The 26,963-nt window shown below is 35.3% G+C and overlaps 1 protein-coding gene across 2 annotated transcripts in view; it reads right to left on the bottom strand.

The window, feature by feature from the left end:
• LOC307176748 (uncharacterized protein) overlaps positions 1-23,289 on the bottom strand; it is a 580,566-nt gene extending 557,277 nt beyond the window's left edge. For both annotated transcript variants that reach the window (XR_013824880.1, XM_079903151.1), the window contains exon 1: positions 22,957-23,289. The gene's annotated coding sequence lies outside the window, so the exon portion shown is untranslated. The remainder of the gene's footprint in view (positions 1-22,956) is intronic.
• Between the last annotated feature and the right edge of the window lie 3,674 nt (positions 23,290-26,963).

Genomic DNA, 26,963 nt, shown 5'->3' with positions numbered 1-26,963 from the left:
ATGCATATACATTTACGACTTTTAAAATCTTCTTCAAGAACTGACCCTTTTATAATTATGAGATATCCCTTTGTCTCTGGTAACAGTTTTTTTTCTGGCTTTGTTGGGTCTTCATTGCTGTGCGTGGGCTTTCTGTAGTTGTGGCGAGTGGGGGCTACTCTTCATTGCAGTGCGTGGGCTTCTCATTGCAGTGGCTTCCCTTGTTGTGGAGCACGGGCTCTAGGCATGTGGGCTCAGTAGTTGCAGCATGCAAGCTCAGTAGTTGTGTCCTGTGGGCTCTAGAGCACAGGCTCAGTAGTTGTGGCACACGGGCTTAGTTGCTCCATGGCATATGGGATGTTCCCAGACCAGGGATCGAACCCATGTCTCCTGCATTGACAGGCAAATTCTTAACCACTGCACCACCAGGGAAGCCCTCTGGTAACAGTTCTTTTCCTAAAGTTTAGTTTTATTTTTGTAATACTGCCAATTGGGAATTTATCTGATAAGTGTTTGCATGAATTATTTTTCCATCCTTTTCTTTTAAGTTGTGTGTGTGTGTATATATATATATATATATATATATATATATATATATATATATATCTTTGTACTTAAGATGTACTTCTTGTATGCAGCATATTGTTGACAATATATGCCTTTTAATTGGTGCATTTGGACAATGTGCTTATAATTGAATTATCTATGTATTTGGGTTTAAACATGCCATCTTGGTAATTGTTTTCTATTTATCAATTTGTTCTTTGTACTTTTTGTATTTTTTCTCTGCTTTGTATTGGGTTAAATATGTTTACCGGCTAAGCCTGCTTGTGTGTGTGCATGTGGGTCTGTGTGTATGCATGGGCAGGTGTGCATGTGTGTGTGAGTGATTGCTTAAGATTTACAATATGCATCTTTACCTTAACATAGTCTGTCTTTGAATAATATTATACCTTCTAATATTAAATATAAAACTCATGTCATTGCACACAAGCATTTCTCCCCTTTCAACAACTGTGATATATCAATATAGATAATCAATATAGATAAATGTTTTACAGGGGTTTAACATATTGATTATATTTTCCCAACCATTGAAAACCATAGTTTTGTCCTATTTTGTATTGTTTGCTTTTTGCTGCTGTTGTTGTTAGTAAAAGTTGGACATTTTTTTCACAGTTCAAATGTAAATTTATCAGTAAATTTATCAGTCTTTGTTAGGAACTGGTAAATGCAGCTATTCAAAAATTAATTTACATCAACTAAAAAAGAAGTCAAAAGCATCAAGTAAAAGTCATTAAAGAAGTCAAATATATATGTGTATATATACACACACACACACACACACACACACACACACACATTTGTCTTTTTTATTTCTCCTGATTTTTGGACCTTATATAGCATTACTTTCCCCTTAAATTTTTAGAAGGTAATGAACATGTACCATATAACAGAAGTGTATTTGAGTTCTCTTCTCCAGGTCCTTACCTTTAATAATAAATGGTAAATTAATTAATAAATTTGAATAATGTTGACAAGTAGTCATGAACTTTTTAAAATCTATTCATTAACTTATTTCATCAGTCATGCCTAGATAAAAATAATTTTCTTACCCTCAAGGCTTTTGACTCAATCTGCTTGTGGACATTGGTTTGTTCAACATTCCAATATGCTTTAAATTGGCATATAATATGCATCTCAGAGTACACAAATTTATTTTAGATGTATTTACTGTATTATAGATGAACATTTTTTCTAAGATATTTTTATGATAGTGCTAAGTTACTAAACATTTATTTAAACAAAAACAGTAAAATATCACAACTGAATAGAAGTGATATGCCAGTGTTGCTATTAATTTAAAATAAAAAGTAAAATTATTTATGAAATACAAAATATATCATTTGCCCAATAATGCAAATTAAAGGTTCTACATGAAACATATTATACACCAATTAAGATTATAAAAGTCTTGGTCATTTAGTGTACTTATAGAGTGATTATGTTAATAAAATGTTATAATAAATTGAACAAACATAAATTAGATAAATTAGTAGTTGATATCATTGTGAAAACACTAAATAACAGAGCTATATGAAAAACAAATATTGTAACAACGGTATAATTAATTTTTGAGTCCTTGACAATGAATACTTAGAAAATTCTAATTAGGAAAGAAAATTAACCAGGCTATGTTTTGGTAAAATTGGGTTCCCCGGTAAAGTAAAATTTATACTATATAACACTTGAACTGTGTAATCAAAAAATTAAAGCATTATTTTTAAAATAAGTCCTCTGATGAATTAGTCAAACCCATAGTCTTAGAAAATTTCATTTAAATTTCAAATATGAAGTTAGCAAATTTACAGATTATTTTTTACTAATCTGAAATTCAACACCTTATCTTATATACTATATAATATTTTTACATGTATATAATTATAGGAGAAGAACATTAAGAAGAAATTAGATACTGTAAAATCCTTAAGTGGATTTTGTTTAATTCTACCTCATCTTCTAAAAGAAGTCTAATAGTTTCTTCTAACTTGATTTTGGCATTCATCAAAAGAAGTTATTTAATGCTAGAATAAGAAGATACAATTCTATTTCATGAGTGCTTTTGTGTAACAGTCAATGTATACCTCAGTGCCATCCAAAAATGACAATGCATTTTTTTTTTCTACCTAGTCTTTTTTTGGGGGGCATGGAACATTGATTTTATGGAATTGGGTATTTATTTCTAACTATGTAGTAAAAAGAATTGACAATTTAAATTAATATTTCTTTGATAACTAATTTTAAAATAACCTCCTTGATACAGACATGCAATACTCTTCAAATTTTATATTTCTAAATGAACAGTTGGCTTTAATGCAATGAAATGATTTAAATTTCATCATAAAATTTGGTATCTTTTGGTTCAAACTATATTTGTGTCTTGAGGATAGTAGGTATTCAACATACATTTACTACTGTTATTTATTAATCCTCTGTGACAGTATGTCGGGTCAAAGTCAAAATTATATTGCAGAATTAAATGAAAAGACACAGCTTATATAGATGTTAAAAAAAGACTCAGTTTAATGTTTATAAATGATAAACCACTTATACTGATTATAGTTTCACGTGGTGAAAAAGAAGCCATCTATATTAAAAACTATTTAGATCATGTAACACAACCTTTCCTCTAATAGGCCAAAAAGGTTATATTTCTAGAGCAATGTAATGACATCTTAAAATAATGTGACTACTTATTGAGAAAATTAGCAATTTTAAATTAGACCTCAGATTTTGAAACCAGACCTTCTTTTTTTTTTTTATAAATTTATTTATTTATTTATTTTTGGCTGTGTTGGGTCTTCGTTGCTGCACGTGGGCTTTCTCTAGCTGCGGCGAGCGGGGCCCACTCTTTGTTACAGTGAGCGGGCTTCTCATTGTGATGGCTTCCCCCGTTGCAGAGCATGGGCTCTAGGCGCTCAAGCTTCAACAGTTGTGGCACATGGGTTCAGCAGTTGTGCCTCCCAGGCTCTAGAGCACAGGCTCAGTAGTTGTGGCACACGGGCTTAGTTGCTCCGCAGCATGTGGGATCCTCCCGGACCAGGGCTCAAACCCGTGTCCCCCGCATTGGCAGGTGGACTCTCAACCATTGCGCCACCAGGGAAGTCCCGAAACCAGACCTTCTGAGTTAAAATTCTAGTTCAACCAGCTGCTAATTTTGTGACCACGGGTGTGTAATTTAACTTCACCATACTACAGGCTCCTCATTTGTAAAATAAAAGTAAACTAACATACAAGATTGCTGTAAAAATTAAATGCATTAATGTTAAACTATTGTGACAATACTTGAAACATATTAATTGCTAACTTGTTTTTAATTTTTTTCAAAATAACATATATGCATAAACTATTTTTAAATGATATACTGAACAAAATAATCATTTTTATTGATTAATCAATGCTCTACTTATATGTGAACAATACTAGATTAGACATTTATATGAAAAATGTTTATATATTTGATATTCAAATATATAAAGTTCAAGAAGATATGAAAAATAATGTATTAAAAGTCTATATATAAAATGATAAAATATGTATTTTCAAAGCTGAGATTCAGAATTTTGAATTTTAGATATATAGGTTTAAGTATGAAAATGTAAGGCAGAAGAAAAAGAAAAAAGAGAGAAAGAAGGAAGGGAGGGAGGGAGGGAGGGAAGGAGGGAGGGAGGGGAAGGGAAGGACAGGGGGAGGGGAGGGGAGGGGGGAGAGAGAGAGAGAAAGAAAAAAAAGTAAAGGAAGGAAGAAAGAAAAAAGTAAAGGAAGGAAGAAAGAAAACTAAATGATGACTTAACAGCAAACCAGAGAAAAAACACTCCATGTATCTAATGTTTGGGGTTTAAATTATCCCTACAATAAGACGTTTGCTACAGTATTCTTTCTGATGTAATATACTCTTTCAAACTTAATTTTATAATAAAAGCTTTGCACAAAGATGAAATATTTATTTTAGAGTCTATATTATCTGATATTAGTATAGCCATTCCAGCTTTCTTAGGTTTCTGCTTGCAATGACATCTTTTTATATCCTTTTACTTTCAACCTAATTGTATATTTGGATTTAAAGTGTGTCTCCTATAGACAGCCTATATATGGATCCTGTTTGTTTTCTATTCAGCCTGAAACTCTGCCTTAATTAGATTGTTTAATCCATTCAGAATTTAATGATATTAACTGATATAGCTGGATTTGTCTGCCATACATTATGGCAGTTATTATTTTATATAATTGTGTATCACTGACAAAAGTTTATATAGAAAATCGAGAGTAAGTACATATTTATAGAGGTTGTTGTATTAACCTGCTAATATATCATTTTGGTTCTTTTCATTTGTATCTATGGATCTGACTTATCATATGGTATCATTTCCTTACTCCAATACAGCTTTGCTTCTACTTACCTCCTTTATGTTCTTATTGTAAAATATATTACATTTCTATGTACTACGGATCCATATAATTATATACAAATTGTTGCACACGATTCTTTTTAAAAATCAGCTAAGAGAAGAAAGGAGAAACATTATACATTTGTTTGTCTTTTGTGTTACATAATTACCTTCACTGGTGTTCACTGTTTGCTGTGGATTTGAATTTCCCTCTCTGGGTTTATTGCTTTCAGCCTGAAAAGTTTCCTTTAATATTTTTAAGGTGCCTCTAGGACTTGCCAATTTTGCTGTTGTTTACCTGTTCATTTGTTTAATGAACTGGCTGATCTCTTTTTGTGGCACCTGTTTCCTCTGCCTTGTAAATCAGGGGTCCCCGACTCCTGGGCCGTGGACCAGTACCAGCCCATGGCCTGTTAGGAACCCAGCCACACAGCAGGAGGTAAGCGGTGGGTGAGAGAGCGAAACTGATAGCTGATTGTTATAGTTTCTATCAATGCCCTGGAGCATAAGTTAATACACAGTGATCCAACTTCACTTGGGTTCCTTTGCAGAGGTAGTTTCTGAGGCTATCTTGAAAGTTTGAAAGTTTTTTTGTTTCTCCTGGTTCCAGGAGGCTGTCTTTTTACCTTGTTGTCTGTGGTAAACTAACTGATCTAAAGTTTAGCTCATTCTCATGAAGATATTAACCTTTACCTTGGTTCCTTACCATTAAAACCTCTCTTGTTTTTGAAGGGGCCCTAGGCTAAATCTTGCCTACGTGCTCTTCAAAATAAAGTCAGTTCTTTTGGGGAGAACTCTGGTGACCTCTGTTCTTATGGCCTAAACCTTTCACTGGGAAAAAAAATCTGAGCTCTGAAGATGGGGTTGGGAACACTTGCTTGCTTCTCTTATAATGACATGCCTAGGATATAAATGGATGCTAGAAATAGCCTCTGGTCTTCTCAGCTTGACTCTCCCTGTGTGGTACCTCCAACCTGTAAGCCCAAGTGAGGGTAGTTGAAGTACTTTGAGTCTTCCTCCCCTGAATGAGGTACAGTGGCAGGTTTTTGCACTGGGGCAAGGTTTTCCTGGGGTTTGCTTAAGCAACAAGAACCTAGGGTTGTGAGAAAATGCTGGTGATACCACACTTCTGGAGAGATTCCATAGCTCTTAACTAAGATCTGGATGGAAAGAGAGACCTCCCATTTTGGTGACAGCTGCCCAGAATGGAACAGGGGTTCAGCATGGAGGCTGGGAACAGACCATGACTCAAGTTATACAGTCTCTCTTTTTCTCTTCCTGATATTTAGTAGATTTCCTTTTTTTTTTTTAAATCAAAATTATTTATTTACTTACTTACTTATTGCCGCCTCAAGCAGCTTGCGGGATCTTAGTTCCCTGACCAGGGACTGAACCCGTGCCCATGGCAGTGAAAGCATTGAGTCCTCTCCACGGGACCACCAGGGAATTCCCTAGTATATTTTCTTGAATAAATATTTATTCATTTGCTTTATATCTTTAGGATAATTCCCAGTGATTTTAATTTCTTTAATATAACTTTCCTCAGTTATATTTGTTCTACTGGGAATTGGTTTCACAGATCTCCTCCTATCACTATTCAGGAAATGGACTCTGTGTATGTATGTATTTAATGTCAGTCATCACACAAAACTGTAACATGAAACATAAAGGCCTGTAAAGAAGTACAGGTAATTATAAAGAAATTGGACGGGGGCTTCGCTGGTGGCGCAGTGGTTGAGAGTCCGCCTGCCGATGCAGGGGACGCGGGTTCGTGCCCCGGTCCAGGAGGGTCCCACGTGCCGCGGAGCGGCTGGGCCCGTGAGCCATGGCCGCTGGGCCTGCGCGTCCGGAGCCTGTGCTCCGCGGCGGAAGAGGCCACGGCAGTGAGAGGCCCGCGTACCGCAAAAAAGAAAAAAAAAGAAATTGGAGGGGTTGGGAGTGGGCAAAATAGGTGAAAGGAGTCAACTGTATGGTAATACATGGAAACTAGACTTGGTGGTGGTGATTACTTTGTAGTGTATACAGATGCTGAATTATAATCCTGAAAACTGGAAACTTACATAGTAAAAAATAAAAACTAAAGTTAAAACTAAAACAAAACTTCTTTGTGACATACAAGATACATCACCTGCATAAGTGACAGCACAATTCTGAAAATTATTTTTGTGATTCACAATGGCAGTAAAAGGACTGATATGTTCTTCTAAGGTTTTATTCTCTCCATTTTTCCCTTTACTTATACTACAGACAGCATTTAAAATCTTGTTGCCATAGTTACTGATATTAAAGCACATACAAGAGAATCAAACCTGAAACTCTAAGAAAATATACTTGAAATAAAAGAAAAATCACTACAGTGAAACATACTTATATATAATAATTTCCCACCTGACATTGTATTATTTTTCTTCCCTTAGAAGATATAAAGATTGAACTATATAGTGCCCCCAAAAGGTTGCAGGATTTAAAGAACTTTAAAATGTTTCCTTAAAAGAGTCATTTTTAGAAACCAAAAATGGCATGATATTTACAAATACATTGTGTATAAATAAGTGATAACGACATGAGAAATACATTGCATGGTAATGAAAAGTTTATCCCAGACACAAATTATAACATATCCTTTTCTCATTAACATATTAATTTCTCATTAATATGAATATTTCTGTTGGCAATCATTTTTTATCAACTCAATGGCATACAATTGACATTTACTTCAAGAAGAGTGAAATACAATATATAAACAGCATTTTAAAAGCTAGATTACTGTATGTGACTCCGCACAGTATGGAGCCCATTCCATAAGGTCATTTTGAACTGAATGAAAAGGTAATAGCTGACCTGATATGGGATTTGATGCTATTCTTAACAGTGTGATGCCTCTTATTATATTGCAATAGATGCATCATTTAAAAGGTTTTAAATCGCTTTATTTCTCTTTTTTTGTCAAAAGAGCATACAGGGTAAAAACAGCTTTTTCAAAACAACTTGAGCACTTTTTTTTTTCAAAACCAATTCCACACCGATAAATCACAGAAAACATAAAGGCTTTGCAGTTGAAGTCAGCCCACTCAAGTTCCTTCATCTGAATTCTATACATTAAATGTGAAAAGCTTGAATTTATCATATTTTCCATACACTGGGATTCACCAATATATTTATAGATAGAAATATATAGATTGCATACTTAGATATACAGATATAGATATATAGATATACGCATAGATATAGATATCACACACCAACACACCAACACACACACACACACACTCACACACACACACACACACACACACACACACATATATAAATTTAGGAGGCCAGACAGAATAACTTCTTTATCTTTGAATCTTACTCCTCTTTTGTTCCTGTTATACATAATATTTATTAGGTAGCTTAAATAAGTATTAACTGATTAATTTGTCAAAGGAATTTGGAAATTTGAGCAAGTTAACATGCTTAATATTAGGATCAAAAATTAATAATTGAAGAAAAAAGAAAAGTACTTTAAATTTTCAAATTATCTGGAACATGCATTGACTTATTTTTTGACATTGCTCAATTTTAAATCTCCTATCCTGCCTGCTCTTCTAAATTCCTCTATCATATATTCAATTATTCACTTACTATGAGCTTCTTTGTTCCCAATAGAAATACAAAGGCAGAGTCCTTAAATCAATTCATGGGACCCTGCTGATTTTCTCCTGCCCATTCCTTCCCCACCCCCCCCCCACACACATACCTGAAAAACCATCCAAATCTCAGCCAAGAGTACTCTCCACTTAGATATTTGTACCTACAATCTGAGAGTGACTTTCTGTGTGTGTGTATCTGTCTCTCTCCCTCCTCAGAATCAATCACCAACTGTTTGATTCCACTCCTGAAATATTGATCAAATCTCTCTGTTATTCAACTACAGCACCGTGACATTAGTGACAGTCACCATTCTCTTCAGCTTAAACCTCGGCCACTATGGAAAACAATATGAAGAGTCCTCAAAAAATTAAAAATAGAGCTACCATATGATCCAGCAATTTTACTTCTAGGTATATACCCAAAGGAAATAAAAACAGGGTATTGAAGAAATATATGCATTCCCATGTTTACTGCAGTATTATTATTACTCACAATATGGGAAAACCTAAGTGTCCATCAATGGATAAATGGATAAAAAAGATGTTGTATATACACATACAGTGAAATAGTATTCATCAGAAAAAAGGACATCTTGCCATTTGTGACAGCATGGATGGAACTTGAGGACAGATACTATGCTAAGTGAGATAAGCCAGAGATAGACAAATACTGTATGATATGACTTATGTGTGAATTAAAAAAAAAAAAAACTGAACTCTAAAAACAGAATAAAATGGTGGTTACCAGGTGGGGAAATAAGAGAGATGTTGTTTAAGGGTACAAACTTGCAACTAGTAGATACATAAGTCCTGGCGATCTAATGCACAGTATAGTGATTATAGATAATATTATAAAAATTAAACTTGATAAGAAACTAGATCTTAATCATTCCCCCACAAAAAAGAAATGACAATTATGTGACCTGATAGAGGTGCTATTTAACACACTACAATGGCAATCATACTGCAGTATATAAATGTATCAAATCAACATGTTGTACAACTTAAACTTACACAATGTTATATATCAAATATATTTCAATAAAAGACAACAAAAAAATCCCTGCAGTACCCTGTTAACTCATCTGCTCTGTCCTCTCTTGCAGCCCTTCATTTGGTTCATCACTAAGTATCAGAGAAGTATTTTAAAATATGATTTGGATAAGGGAGATTTCCTGCTTAAAACTACAATGCCTTCTCCTCTAGACTACAAAACCTTGCAGCAACTAGCTATGACTTCATCTCTAAATTTACTTCACTCTTTTCAGTCAGCTACTATCTTTTCCTAACAAATATGATATAGGTTTATTCACATTCTCAGAATTTCAAGTCCTCCTCTGTCAGGCATGCTTTCTCTTCTTCTTTTCATGGGTTAATTTCTCCTCATCTTAGCTCCTTAAATTTGCTTTCCTAGGAAATCTTCCATAAACCTCACACTAGGTAAGTCTCCTTGTTATAGCTATAATCTAATGGCACAAATTTTAATATAAATCCTTATTTCCGAATTTTAAAGTATATCTCTTTTATGAGATCCCCAGCTTCTTGAAGCCAAAGACTGTTAATCACTTAATTCCCAGCACCCAGGCTGACTAGCTAGTAATGAGTAAATACTCAATAGTGTTTGTGGAATAAATGAGTCAATCAACCAATCAACAGTAGATTAGTGGGGAGCACAAGTGAGATTATAAATGAAATAAAAATTTTACAAAATGGGAACATATACAGAGTTCTTCCAGGAACCTCCATTATAATTACCATTATTTAAAACTGGATCTTCACTCTGTACTATTTTTCTGAGAGCACTAATGCTGAATACTGGCAACAGGGAATACAAAGCTCTTTTGTTTGATTTCATGAGACACAGATGAACAGATATTAGAACAAACATCTTAAAGCAAGGCATATAACTACCTTTCCAACCAGAATCAGTTTCATTGCTATCTGATTCTGAGGAACCTCTGGAGGGTCTGAGATAAAGAAATATTAAGTGGTGTTGACAACTTAATTGGAATTTCAAACAGAGCAAATCAATTCAGTGAGCATTTTATTGAACACCTGGATAGGCAAAGCCCTGTGATAGTATGTGTGGAGGCACAAAGGTGAATAAAGCACACATACTGCTGATTGTCTAGGTGGCTACAGCAGGGTCCTCTGAGTCCATCAACACTTCTCATTATGGCTCTTTTTGGCTATACATTGATTCTCTCAGAACTTCCTCCATCACTGGTATACTTGACCATGTCATTTTAAGTATTCTGATGAGGGGTGATTATGGAATAATAGAAGGACTGCAGCATGGACACAGAGTCTTTTTAGATCTAGGGTTCACACAGGCAATGTTTGCGATTTCTGAATTGAATTTTCTCAATGTGTAAAGTGAAGAGTTAATATTACTTATCTTTAAGATCACACATTGACATATCCAAAGCTTTTCTGATGTTGATAGTGAGTATTAAGCCACATAAGATCTCTAACTATTTAATCCTTTGACAATATTGTTCCTAAAATTGTGCCTAAAATTTAGACAGCTGAGGGAAGGAAAGCAGAGTACTTTGCAGTGGGCTTTTCTAATCCAGATCCTATGGGTTTGCAACAAACTTGAAATGGTGTGGACACTGGAACTGTGTGAACATCAGATATGGCCTCATAAATAACAGTAAAGGAGACTGTATTTTTATTTTGGGAGACATAACCCTCATCTTCTTACTTTTCATATTTCATTTCTTTAGGCTCCTAAGCCAGACATGTTTCAAAAACTTTGTCATCCTGAATAATGTATTTCCAGTTCCCTGTTATATATATTTTCTTGTGGATGCCTTTTGATGCAACTGATTTCAATTAGGTAACAGAAACAAGATCTTATCTTTTTTATTCTCAGAAATTTTACTACCTTACCTCCAAATTTATGGAATTATCTATACAGTATATATTTCATCCTTCCAGGTTTCTCTCTAGTTTCTATAAGTATTATTTTTACTTTATAATGTTTGTTTGTTCTATTTTTCTCAGAGGTAGTTAACCCAGCGTTACTCCTCTGCTCTTTAAAATAATAATAATGCTAATTATGGAAATACTGCTTATTTATTAAGAGAATAGAATTATAGAATCATTCCAGTATAACACCGTGTTCTTTGCATGCATAAACTTGTTAAATATTCAAAACGAATTTTTGCATTAAGTACAAATTCCTGTTTTACAAAGGAAAAAAATCAGACTCAGAAAAATTAGGCTACTTGTCTAAGTTCATAGAGCTAGTAAGTGGTAATGAGTTAAAGCCAAGAATATCTAATTCCAGAGACTGAGGTCTGAATTATTATGCCATAAATACATTATCACTGTTGCTTGGAGAAATTGTCCTTTTGATTTTTAGTGAGAATAGTCTTCTTAGATGATGTACTCAGTTACATGTTTGAAGTTACAGTAATGTAATTTCAACCAAAATGCAATTAAAGTGATTTGTTAGCCTACGAAATGATTTTCTTAAGAAAGCAACCAGCTTAAGTGATGAGGGCAAATCACAGGACAATTCAAATTAAGAGGCTTGATTGGAACATTTTCCCACCTTCATTCCAATGTTCTCCTGAGTTCATACAACACATTCTCTCGTAATACTTTTTTGACTGCTCACTACTCCTTGGAGACACTTGGACTCTCAGAAGTCACCTCTGTCAGAATCTCTCCTTTCAGTATCCCCATTTTTTTTTTTTTTTTTTTTTTGCGGTACGCGGGCCTCCCACTGTTGTGGCCTCTCCCGTTGCGGGGCACAGGCTCCGGACGCGCAGGCTCAGCGGCCAGGGCTCACGGGCCCAGCCGCTCCACGACATGTGGGATCCTCCCGGATTGGGCACGAACCCGCATCCCCTGCATCGGCAGGCAGACTCTCAACCACTGCGCCACCAGGGAAGCCCCTATCCCCATTTTTATAACTTGTTCTCAGCTTAGAACCACATTAGACGATAAAATGATGACTAAAACACGTGTGTTAACGGCAGGCACCAGTTCGCTGAATTTTGTTAATTTTTAACAAAATATGCTTTCTTTAAAGTAAGAAATTATAATTTAAGGCAATGTTATATAGTGTGTGGTCAGTAAATGTTTAATAACTGATTCGTTTATGACAGAAATTCAAAGATTGGCAGTTGAAAATACAGATATATTTCTGGCCAAGCCCTACCTCTATCCCCATCTCTCACCATGCATTCACACGATACAGTCAACTGCATTTTTGGTTTGCCTTCCTGTTCATGGTGTCTCTCATACTTCATCAAACCTGCAAGTAGAGACACTGCAAAGTAGAGACACTGACAACATTTATTTTTTCTTCCTGGATTACTTTTAAGGGTGTTACATAGTGAACAGCTTTGGAAGATAGAAATGATGAGGGCAGAACTGTTTGCTATTCAGTTTAATAAATATAAGCTCTCCCTCTGGGTAATAGATTGGATAGCTTTGCTTGCAGTTCATTATAAAAGACTGAGGTTTTATAATCTTGGGGTTTCCATCTGCGACACAAGCCCACTGCTGCACCCAGCTCTACCCACCAGCATTATGTGCTCGGGAAGTGGATAGGGGACGGGGAGAGAAACTGATATAATTATGACGTTTATGCTTCTTGCTGTATCTGAGAAACAAAGTCCTTTTTCTCTGTTATGGGTGTCTCATGTTTTCTGTCAGCAAACATAAAACCATGGCAGGCTTATTTGCTAGTTTGCAAATCAGGTAAATCTCAGGCCCTTTACCACACTTGACACCATCCAGTTTAGCAATCAACCACATGATTATCACAAAATAAATCTAGGAAGATGGATACACCTGCAGCTTCCACCTGTGTGTTTCCTCTACTTTAGCTTTCCGAATATGTAAAACTCCAACCAGCATGAAAAGTTGGCTATTTTCTTCCTGATTGTTACATTTTAAAAGGAATTTAATTAGCAATGGTGGAAAATTAATGGCAGTTGATAATCCATAAATTTAAAGACAACATTGTCAAATTTAAACTTAGAAGTTGATATTGTACAATTTGTGTATTTCTTTTCGTATTTTGAACGCAAACATTTTTCAAATAAATTAGTATAATCTATATTAATGATTTTAAAATGATCTTCTATATTTGTCAGGGTAGGTACCTTGGTGATATGTAAAGGTATAGTAGACAAAATGTAAATCTAAGCAGAGTAGAGGTGACAAATTAATATCCACCTATATATCATTCACCCTATTTCCATTAAAATAGAAGATAATTTGGTGGTAAAAATAGTTTGCTCTTACATCCCAAAAGCCCTCAAAATTTCTTCTCACTGGATTTATACAAAAAGATACTGAAGGGAAGCATAAAGATCTATCTCCATGGCTCTTTTTGACTGTGCAATGTATCATAAAGGTAGACGGAGAATGTGGCAGAACCTCACTCCACTCCAGACTTTGGCATAATGGTGCAGGAAAGCTAATCCAGTGAGTGAGTTATTGATTTTTTTTCCCCTCTGCCAAGCAATAGCATTTGCAAACATCAGTGGAGTACTGAGATCTCAGGATTTTCTCTTAGCAGTGGTGGCCACATGATGTTCAACTCATGAAGTAAGCTGATACACACAGTTACCTGGAGAGACTGTCATATACTAGAATACACAGTTTGACCTGGGGCCAGTTGCCTGAAGCACATGGTCAGATATTGACTCATCCTCAATGTTAACGTATGTTAAACGTTCTTAGTATGTACTCTCTTGTTTTAACTCCCTTCTTGTTGTTTTTTCATTTATGTGTCTCTCCACCCTCTTGCATTCATGTGTCTTACTAATGCATCTGGAATGCTTATTCTTCTAGCTCACCAGGTTCAATTACAGTGAAATATCAGTGTAGTGAACCAGTGTGATTATCTATAGAATATTTTTCTGAATGTCAAAGACATGAAATTAATAGCAAAGTTGGGACTAAAATTCACACATTTCTGTCTTTACAAGTCAATGTGTTTAATAGAGTGTTTCTTAACATAATCCTAATATTAAGAAGGCTATAATGTGCAATACTATGTTTAATCATTTGTTTGTTCATTCTTTCATGAATTTATTGAAAAGAAATAGAATTATGCCTGAGGATAAAGAAATAAATAATATAGAAAATTGTGACAGTTTCAAAGAGCTTATGTCTAAAACAAACAAAAAATTGATACATTAGAGTTAAAAAGGACATTTTTATCAGATCCTTTAAATCCAAATTAAAGGTCTGACTTTTACCTGAAAGAAATGAGAGGTTTTTTAAGTGTTAGGAAACCAATTGTGAGATGTTTATTTTTAAAATATAATTTTCACTGCCATACCAAAAATGGATACTCCTCATGCAGCTTGTATAGCAATTCATTTTCAAATTGACAATATTTTAAACTCAGGTACAAACAGGAGTTATAAGAAGGACTCCAGAAGCATTTAAAAGTAGAATAAAATAAACTTAATATTTTTTCAAGATCATATGGTAGATTCATGAGAGGGTGGGAGAGGTCTAAGAATGACTTCTAAATCTGAAACACTATAATGGGAAACTGGTTTGATTAAGGTATCATTTCATGAACTAAGGTTTAAGAGAGAAAATGAATTTTGTGAAAAAAAAGATGAGTTCAATTTTGTTTAGATTGGTATTGTGGCTCCTAAGAGGTAAAAATGTAGACATAAAATGAGAATTTTGAAATACGGGTGTGAATTTCAACAGACATCAGAGTCGTGTAACTTGAATTTTAGTTTATAAATAAACTGATGAGAAATTAATCCTTGGGAATAGATAAATTAGCCCATGCCTATATATTAGTTGTTGATTGCTACAATAACAAATTATCCCAAAGCTTAGTGGCTTACAACATTTATTATTTCACAATGTTTGTAAGTTAGGAATCTGAAGTGGTATAGTCAATGCATTTGGCTCTAGGTCTCTCACAAATGTACATTCACTTCCAGTCTCCACTGGGAAGGATTCACTTCCTAACTCACTCATGTGGTTGTTGGCAGCCTTCAGTCACTCACAGGCTGTTAAACTGAGACCTCAGTTCTTCATGAGGTTTGGCTATAACTGTCTCTCAGTTTCTTGACTCATTTTCATCTACATACACTACCTTACAACATGGCTTGCTTCATCAGAGTGATCAAACAAGAGAGCAAGACAGAATAACAGCAAGAGAAAATGAGTGCAGGCAAGTTGAAAGTCACAGTTAAGCTCATACCAGAAATGATAACCCATTAATTTCCATACTCTATTAATTAGAACCAAATCACTAAGCCCAGCTCACAAATAATGGACTAAGCTTAAAGAAGAACATGAGATCGAAGAGGTGGGGTCATTGGAAGTGATGTCAAAAGCTACCAGCCACAGCCCCAAGGAGTGAGAAGTAGCAAGAGGAGTAGACTCATGGCAAACTTGAGAAACATCTTTAATGTTATAATTTTAAAATTAGCTGGTACAGAGCTAAAAAAAATATTTGAGGAACATCTCAGGCATTGTTTAACTTCATATTCTATTTAAACTATCCACATATATGGAAATTGTTAACATTTCTAACTATAACCTAAATTGAAGATTCCATGTCTTCTATTCATGCCTTATTTAAGTGCTCAATGTTCAATAGAGGTCTTGGTTTATTAACCAATTATAAACAATGCTACAATTTATATCCATTCAATTGATGTCCAAGATGGAAAATACCACTCTACAATTAATAATAAAAACATATCATATTCTGATGATTACTATAAATACACTCCTTTCTTATATCTCCTCTAGTTCAATGGTTTGAATATAATTTGATATTTTAACTATATTTGATATTTTAATTATTAATATATAGAATCGTAATTGCTATATTATGAAAGTTCTCTGTATTTTGTTATGTTGCATTTCCAATCTGAACATCTACAGCTAATACTCATGAGTCAAATTCAATGAAATATAAATCACAAGGAATTTCCGAATGATCAGAACTATGTTTAAAAAGTCTACGATGGAACCATAGGCTAAGAACACAGACTGAACTGAAAAACTGACACTTAACCACAAGAAGCATGTCTAATTACGTAAGATTATTTGTGTGATTCACTCAGTTTTATGGTTCATTCCTTGATTATGACTTTCTGAAGGCAACAGCATTTTGCTATAATATAATCATAGCAAAAATTGCCCAGCATAACATTAATTAACAAATATATTCTTAAGTATATTTTTAAAAATTCAGTTTACAGTTTAACAGCTTACTGACTTCTCAGTATTATTATGATATTTTGAAATGATCTCTTAAATTTCTTTACAGATAGTTCACTGTTACAGTATTTGAAACGCAAAGCATTTTTCTATGTTGATTGTTTTTCCTGAAACTACTGAATTCATTTGTTAGTTCTAGCAGTTTGTGTGTGTGTATGTGTGTGCGTGTGTGTAGTCTTCAGGGTTTCTATATATAAGATCATGCTATATGCAAACAGACAAAATTCTACTTTTCCTTTCCAATTTGCACACCTTTTTTACTTACTCTACCTAGGACATCCAGTACTATGTTGATTAGAAGCTGTAGAGTGTGCATCCATGAGTTGCTCCAGATCTTAGAGGAAAAGATTTCAAATTTTCAAAGATATTTCACGGCTGAATATTCTGTTAGCTGTGGACCTGTTATACATGACTCAATTATGTTGAGATAAATTCCTTCTACACCTAATTTATTGAGAGTTTTTATCATGAATTGATACTGAATTTTGTCAAATGCTTTTTCTGCATCTATTGAGATGACTGTGTAATTTTTATCCTTCAGTCCGTTAATGTGGTTATCATATTGAATCTATAGGTTCAATGCTATAGCCATCAAAATCCCAATGACATTTTTTATAGAAATAGAAAAACAATTCTAAAATTCATACAGAACCACAAAAGACCTCAAATAGCCAAAGAAATCTTGAGAAAGAAGAACAAAGCCAGAGGCATCACATTTCCTGATTTCAAAATATATTACAGTGCTACAGTAATTTTAAAAGTATGGTACTGGCATAAAGACAGACATAGAGGCCAACAGAATAGAATAAAGACCCCAGAAATAAACCCATATACACAGTCAACTGATCCTCAAAAAGGGTGCCAGGAATACACAATGGGAAAAGGACAGTCTTTCAACAAATAGTGTTGGGAAAACTGGGTATAGACATGCAAAAAAAAAAAAAAAAAATTAGAACCTTATTTTACACCACACACAAAAATCAGTTCAATTTGCATTACAGACTTGCATGTAAGATCTGAAACTGTAAAACTCCTAGAAGGAAACAGGGGAAAAGCTTTTGGACACTGGTCTTGGCAATAATTTCTTGGATATGACACCAACAGCACAGGCAACAAAAGCAAAAATTAATAAGTGGGACTGCATCAACTAAAAAGCTTCTGCAGCATCAAGGAAACAATCAACAGAATGAAAAAGCAACCTATGGAATGGAAGATAGTATTTGCTAACCATATTATCTCATAAGCGATTTATATCAAAAAATGTATAAAACTTAGACAACTCAATAGCAAACAAACAAAAAAAAACAAATAAACTGATTGAAAAATGGGTAAAGGACCTTAACAGATATTTCACCAAAGAAGACACACAAATGGCCAACAGGTATATGAAAAGGTATTCAACATCAGTAATCATCAGGGAAATGCAAATTAAAACCAAAATGAGCTATCACCTCACACCTATCAGGATGGCTATTATCAAAAAGACAAAAGATAAGAAGTATTGACAAGGATATGGAGAAACTGGAACTCTTGGAGGGAAGGTAAATTGGTGCAGTTGCTATGGTGCATAGAGGTCCCTCAAAAAAAATAATAAAAATAGAATCACCATTCGATCCACAAATCACATTTCTGACTACATATCCAAAATAATTGAAATTAGGATTTGAGGAGATATCTGCACTCCATGTTCACTGGAGCATTAGTCACAAGAGCCAAATTTAGGAAACAACCTAAATGTTCATTGATGGATGAACGGATAAAGCACACGTGGCATATATGTATAATGGAGTGTTATTCATCCTTAAAAGAGAAGGAAACCCTGCCATTTGAGACAACATGGATGAACTTGGCATTATGTTAAATGAAATAAGCCAGTAATACAAGGAAGCACAAACGCTGCATGATTCCATGTATATGAGGAATCTAAAGTAACCAAACTCATAGAAGCATAGAGTAGAATGCTGGTTGCCAGGGGCTGGGGTAGGGAGAACAAGAAGTTGCTGTTAAATGGGTATAAAGTTTCAATTATGTAAATGAATGATTCTGGAGATCTACTGTACAATGTAGTGCCTACAGTTAATGGTAATCTATTGTGGGCCTGAAAAATTTGTCAGTAGGGTAGATCTCATAGTAGGTATTCTTAATACACACACACACACAGGGCAAGAGGAAACAGTTGGAGGTGTTGGATATGCTTATTACCTTGATTGTAATGATTGTCACAAGGGTGTATGCATGTGTCCAAACTCATCAAATTGCATGCATTAAATATGTACATTTTTTGGTATATCAATTAGACCTCAATAAAAAAATTCTTTTTACAGTAATGATCCCTTACCAAAATTTTGGTGGTACACAGGAAAATTTATAAACCTAAAATAATACTTTTTCTGTATAATATAGTTCTAAAGATTCCAAATACAAATAATTTAAAGACAATCATCATTAACACTTGGTACCTAGATAAATATAAAATTTTTGATTATCATCTTAATAAATGTTTTACAAAATCTATTGTATATTAGGTAAAATAATAAACATAAAAATTACTCTATATTTTAGGAGGTGGAGCTTTTTCAAGGCTATGTTCAAATGCATACTTTTTAAATATAAACATACCTTAAAAGGTATAAAACATAAAATGATTAGTTCCATATTGACTGTAGATGAAAAACTGGTTTTTAGGAAATTGCCGTTAAAGATTTGTTCCCATACTTTTCCAATAATTTTTATATTTCCTGTATAAAATGAGGTTGATCAAATAAGATATAACAACATAAACAAAAACCATGTGGCAAAATGCTTTTAGAAAACAAACTAAATGTAATAAATATAATAGAAATTTATGCTAAAAATAGAACCGATAAATCAACACAGCAGCACAAAGCAAATATAAAATATACAGGCACCATCTGAGATCCCTTTTATATAATTAACTGAAAATACACTGTGCACCGCAGCAAAGAGTAGCACCCACTCACCACAACTAGAGAAAGCCCACGCACAGCAATGAAGACCCCATGCAGCCAAAAACAATTAAATGAAATAAATGAATTAAAGAATTAAACAAATACATTCAACAACTATATCTGTGATTAGTCAAATTCATAGAAGATTTGAGAAGGGTAGAAACTTAGGCTAATAGGCACACTCGGAATAAAACAACTATGGAAACAGAAAATTTATTCTAAAGTTTACTTCATTTTAGTAATTCTAAAGTACTCAAAACAATTCAAGTATAAGGGAATTTATATGTTGGTTATTGCTGTAAAATGTGTTTCTTTAGAATAATTAACCTAAGATGTGTAAAATGTGTTTCTTTAGAATAATTAACCTAAGATGTGGTATTATTTCACTAATATTTCAACTAAATTTTAAAGGGTAATATGCATTCTGGAGAGTGTTTTGGTTATATAATACACAGTCACTCTTGCATGCTTGAAGACATAAGAAAAGCATAAAATTGGCCTCAATAATTACTGAATCTAAAATTAATTTTGAAAATATTCAACCAATTATATACAAAATATTTGTGACAGGCTAGTAGGATGGTTCTACTTATGAATTAAAAAATACTGGGGTTCCCTGGTGGTGCAGTGGTTGAGAGTCCGCCTGCCGATGCAGGGGACGCGGGTTCGTGCCCCGGTCCGGGAGGGTCCCGCGTGCCGCGGAGCGGCTGGGCCCGTGAGCCATGGCCTCTGGGCCTGCGCATCCGGATCCTGTGCTCCGCAACGGGAGAGGCCACAACAGTGAGAGGCCCGCGTACGGCCAAAAAAAATAATAAAAAATACTGAAAGACTTAAACTATCTGTAGCTCTTCAGTGACCAGTCCAGACAGTTTATGTCTTGCCACTTGCTTGTGTTGTGCTGACATCAGCATCTCTTTGCCTAGAGGCATTCTCCAATCTTAGGTCATCTGCCCATGTGCACTGCAGACTGGTGGTAGTTAAGAAATTAACACCTCCAAGATCATCTCTCAACTAATGTCTGATAGGAGTTTTTATGTACATACAACATCTCTCTTAAGATGGTATAATTTTGAGGAATGTGTTTTACACCATTTTCCAGAATTTCCCCCTTGAAATTAAGTTTCAGACAGGCATAATGGTAACAGGATGGATAGTGCACCTATCACTAACTGTAGCTCCTCTCCTTACTAACTTCTTCACTCCCATACTGATGTCACCTGCACCCCCCCCCCCAAATAAACTACTTTCACACATTTTCTTTTCTCTGGATCTGGTTCTAGGAAAAGCCAAATCAAGACACAAATAATACAAGGATGCCTGTCCTTAGTCACATAATTTTCAATAATAAGAAGTCTACATTAAACACCTGGGTTTATATGAATGTGCTTTATAGGAATGTGTTATGACAAAAGGAAAAGTTTAAGTGAGACTAGTGCATATCACATAACTATATAGAATAGTGCCAATATTAAAAAAAAATAGAAGCCATAAGATAAAACTACCTTCAGTTCCCATGAATAATGAGACATTCCTCACTCTATGATAAAATCAATCTTTACTCATACTGTGGAGCCTATTTCCCTTCCCCTCTCCAGAGTCTCCACGTCCACTTTATTCCATTCATTCTCTCTGATGTATCTCATTCATTTCTATAGCATCGATGCTCACTTCCGGGCTTTCAAATGTCTATCTCCAGCTCCAAGGTCTCACACAATCTTCCACTTCATATAGCAAATTTCTTACTGGACGAGTCCAGTTAGATGTTCCACAGGCACCTCAAACTCATAATGTCCACTATTCCAATCACTACTCGCAATCCACACCTCTTGCCCTGTTTCTTCTCCTCTTTATAACATCATTTTGCAAACAAGAAATTTAAGCTTTATTCTTGATCTTGCTCTCTTCCTTACCTCCAAATCAAATTAATTTAAAAGTATGTAATTCTATTTCCTGAACATTGTTATATGTGCAATTTCCACCTTACCATACCTCCCTGAGTGTCAACTCCCATCATCTGTCATGCAGATTACTGTCACATCTCCCAACTGGCCTATCTGCCTCAGTCTTTTCCCTTCCAATCCCTTCTGCCCAAATTAATACCGATGATTACTTCAGCCTTGCCTCTTGCCTGTTGCCTCCATCCTTAGCTTTACATTCAGTACTCCAGTTACTCAATATTGTTCAGTTGATTCAAAGTACATTTTCTAGAATGTCTGGCTATGGGCTCAAGTTTTTTGTCTGCCTGAAATTCACTCCACCCTTTTTTCCACCTCAGGTTAATTTATACTCATTTTCCAAATTTTAAATTATATATATTGATTCATCTGTTCAACAAACTTGTTTTGAGGGCCAACCCTGTATCAAGATTTATCGCAGAAACTAAGAATAAATACATCAACAAATAATACAGATAGAGTTCATGCTCTATTGGGTCTCACACAAAAGCATACAAAGGAGTAAGTGACATCATGTGTAATGAAGAAAAATAAATTAGGGTAAGGTGAGTAAAGAATCATGAAGAGATAAGGGTGGCCGGCAAAAGCACTCTGATGAGATGAATATCTCAGCAGAGGCCTGCATGAACTAAAGGAGTGAATTATGCAATTATTTAGGGGAAGCAGTTTCCAAGGTGATAGAACAACCAGAGTAAGGATGCCCTTAGGTAAAAGTAGGTTGTAGGGATCCAGGAAAAGCAGAGATCAATGTGTTATATCCTGACATCTTTGGTCTGTTTTATATACGGCTGTCCACTGAGCTTTCAGAGCATACTATTTCCCCAGCCTACAAACGGATACACTTTATGTAATCACCTGCTTGCTGACTGTTTTTCAACTCTCACGCAAGCATTCAAAAGACGGAGTCCTTGCCTGACGTTTTCACTTGGTACACGGTGCCCATGACAAAAAGGCTCAATATATATTTTATCAAAAATTAAAGTATAAGGAGACATTCATACATAAACACATACATATGTATGTGCATGTATATATATATATGTTTTTCTCCCCATTTTTTTTTTTTATTCTTGCATTACATTTGTGTTTCCAACTGTGAGGAAAAGAATGCTTAGAGAGTTGTTACAACACAGCGTGAAGTGACACGAGGCGCGCGTGGCCCCCAGGCCCGTCACTTCCCATCGACCCCCTCTCCCAGTTAAGACCGGCCTGGCGCCGGGTCGGCTCGGCCTACCTGGGCTCCGAGGTCTTTGCACTCTCTGGATCTGGCAGGGCTCGGCTGGGGCCCTCAGCTCCTGCCCCGGGAGTGGCCACGGCAGGCAGAGGGCTGGTGCCGGGTCCAGACGCGCTGTCCCGCCTGCTGCTGAGGCGCGTTCACAGCAGTCTCCTCGTGTGCCCGGAGCCCGGGTCCGGGCCGACCGCGTGACGTCGCCCGCGTGGCGTAGCGTCTGCGTCTCCGCCGCTCGTGAAGCGTCGGCTGCCGTCGCCCGCGTGGCGTAGCGTCTGCGTCTCCGCCGCTCGTGAAGCGTCGGCTGCCGTCGCGCGCGCCTCACGGTCTAGCACCCCGTGCAAGTCGTCTGTAAAGATGCGGCTCTTAACTGTTATATATATGTTTATAATATATATTTTATATACTTTATAACATTTAATATATGTAACATGTATATACTGCTTGAATATATAAAAGGTAAACATTTAAAGTTGCATAATTGAATGTATAAATAGGTATCAAACACGTGCACACACAGAGACATACCCTTCTGTTTCTCGCTCTAGAACCCTGGTGACACATATTTTGATACTGAGAGTGGTGCTGGAGAACAGAATCTTAAGGATGAGTGTTCTAAATTGGTTCTAAGATTTCCGGAATTGGTTCTCTACTCTGATGAGTTTTAAAGGCATTCATGATTCTATTTCCAGTGGTAAAGAAGGCACTGAGAGTCCATAATGTGAAGCAGCAACAGAGGCAGGCAAAATATCATCACTGACTTGTCTCTTTTTTTTTTTTTTCCAAAAATACGATTTGAATGAGGTATTCTTCAAAGTCTTCCCTTTTTTCTATTGGTTAAATACATGCAAATGTAATCTTGATTGTTTTCACTGAACTATCTTTTAAAGCGTTAAGGACCTATTTTCCATCGTTAGCATGATTATTTTCATTTAACTTTTTAAGTTGAAGTACAAGACACATCCAGAAAAAGATAAAAGGCACGTATGTATATAGCTCATTGAATTATCAAAAAGTGAGCACACTTATGTAAGTATTACCTAGGCCAAGCATGTTAGAGTATGTCAGACACCTCCTTCTGTGCCCGTCCTGATAACTACTACCTCCCCCATCCCCCAAAGTAATCATTGTCATCACTGCTAATGCATGTTTTGAATTATATACAAAAGGAATCATGCAGGATGTACTTTTTACACCTGGCTTCTTGGGTTAACATTATGCTTGTGAAAGTTATTCACGTTGTTATGTATAGGTATAATTGATTTATTTTCATTGCTTTACAACATTTCTTTATATAAATATATCCCAATTTGTTTATCCATTCTACAAATGGACATGAGAGATGTCTTTTGGGACTATTCTGAATAATATTTCAAAAACATTCACGTGCATGTCTTTTGTAGAGAGTGACGGCTTTTCTGATGGACACATTCTCAGGGTGAATATGCTGGCTCATAAAGTAAATGCATATTTATCTTTAGCAGAATATGTAAAAGACTTTTTATGGAGATTGTACTAATTTACACTCTCAAGAGCAGTGTATGAAAATTCCATCCTTTACAATATTTCGTATTGTCAGTTTTCTTTCGTTTAAGCTTTTTACTGCTTCTCTCAATTTTAGGCATTCTGGCTGTGCAGAACTCTCTCACTGTGGTTTTAATTTACAATACCCCTATGACTATTTGGGTTGAGCACCACTTTACAGATTTGTTAGTCATTTAGATATTTCTTATTGTCCCTATTTTTCTTACTGCTTTGTAGTTCTCTATATATTTGAATACTAATGTACTGAAAAATAGATTCTTCCTATTTCTGTGGTTTCTGTTCCCAGCATTTTAACAGTGTCTATAAATGAACAGTTCTTAAAATTAATGTAGTCTGGTTTATCAGTCTTTCCTCTTATGGGTAGTTCCTTTGTGTCATTGGGAGACTGCACCACAGTCCTGAAGCTATTTAGCTATGCTGTCTTCTAATAGCTTTATTGTTTTGCCTTTCACATCTAGGTCTACAGTCTTACTGGAATTCGTTTATACATATGATTTAAGGCAGTGATCAAACACTCATCTCAGATTTTTTCTCTTTTTTTTTTCTGTCCAGTGTGGATATTCAATTGACCCAGCATTATGTATTTAAAAGAGAGTTTTTGTGGTGTGTGTGTGTGTGTATGTGTGTGTGTTTTCTGTTTTGTGTTGTATCATCATTGAATACTCTTAATTAAATATCAATACTTACGAAAGTGAGGTTCTGGTTGACCGTATATCTGATATCTTAGAACAATTTTGTCAAACTACCTAGTATAATGAGATTGGCTGGTTGCTCATAATTGTACGGGGATAAGTTGGGAAAGAAAAGAATGAACTCAAGGTTTAAAATTCCCAGTTCAAGCTCAACATATATGACCTGAAAGGTTTTATATCTGTCCCGAAAGACACCTTTATCTCCCGTAGCCACAGAGCTGAAGTTTCTCAAAACCAAATCTAGAGTCTCATCATACAAGTGACTGAATTACAATCTAATTTGAATCTCCCAACCATACAGGGTATCTTCTGTTAAGTTGAGGGCATTGATTGGTAAGAAATGGGATCCTGAAAGTCAGAATAGAGACATGGGCAGATTCTGATGAAGCTGGGGCCATCGGACCCCTAAATTCTGCTGCGTCTCCTTTGCCAGTAGAAACAGCTCTTTCAACCCTGTTAACTCACTTTTGCCTGAAAACTCTGTAATGACCTTCCCTGAGGTAGCTGCCTAACAAGACACTGCAGATTTTCTTCAGGACCAACTCTCACCACCCTTCTGTGCTTCTACCTGTAAGGAGACTCAAGCCCAAGCAGGTCTCGAAAAGTGAACTACAAACATTGACTCATGAAGAGGTGCCCACAATCCAAAACAACTGCATGAGTTTTCTAATTTATGCAGACATTTAGCTGTGGAATATGTGTGAGAATGGATATTAAGAGAGAGATAATGGCAGAAGGACATAAAGGTTTATCAGGCTGAGTTTATTCATATGGCCCAGTAAGTTGTCTTTTTATAATACAAATTGAGTAATATCACCCACTTCCTTAAGCCCTCAGAAAGGTTCCTGTTGCAGTTAGAAGAAAATTTGACCATTTTTTCATTGCTTAGATGACTTTGTTCAGCCTTGTTTTTTACTGCCACCTGGTCTGTGTGTTCCTTACTCATATGGTCCATGTTCAGTTTCTTGTACATATCAAGCTTTCCCCTGACTCAAGGCTTTAAATTTGCATAATATCAAAGTTTCTGTATAACTACTTTCCGTTGTCCTTGTCTCAGCATCACATTTAGAATAAATACACATTCCCTCCACTCTTTATTACTTCTTACTGATTTATTTTCTTTTAAATAGTTATGATGATCGTAAATGGAAATGCATTCATAAATTCATTATCTGTATTTCTCCCACAAAACCCCAATATCCAAATCTAATGTCCACAAGACAAATAAAATAGTGCTTCACACAAGTACCTGCTCAATAAATATATGTTTAAAGAATGAATATAAATTACACATGTAAGAATAACACTAATATACTCTACAAATATTTTATAATAGTTTCTAAAAATTCTATACATTTAAATGTTTTAAAACTCTAGATAGTTACAATATTCTAAACAAAATACTATGAAAATGTTCACATTCACAAAGGGCATATCTATGTTATGTAATCAATACATACAAATTCCTTGTGATGTAGAGGGTAATATATATTTGAATGGGATTAAAATTATTTCTTCAAGTCACAACATTGGTAACTGTTTCACAAACCCAACATTGGCAACTATAACACATACACACAAACTTGCAAAGCTCAGCTGTTTAAAAATACTTTCCTTAGAAGAAAATATTGACTTTTCTATGTCAGTAAGTGGATTTAATAGTCCCTTTTTTGATCTTCCATATAATTTTAACCACCTCGTAGCACAGAATCAGGTGTCTGTCTTCCCCAAGACCCTGACAGCTCCTTAAAGCCTTGATAATTATATATTTGACAG

The sequence above is a fragment of the Stenella coeruleoalba genome (assembly GCF_951394435.1).
Source record: "Stenella coeruleoalba genome assembly, chromosome: 18".
Lineage (NCBI taxonomy): Eukaryota > Metazoa > Chordata > Mammalia > Artiodactyla > Delphinidae > Stenella > Stenella coeruleoalba.
This window is presented reverse-complemented; position numbering and strand designations above follow the sequence as displayed.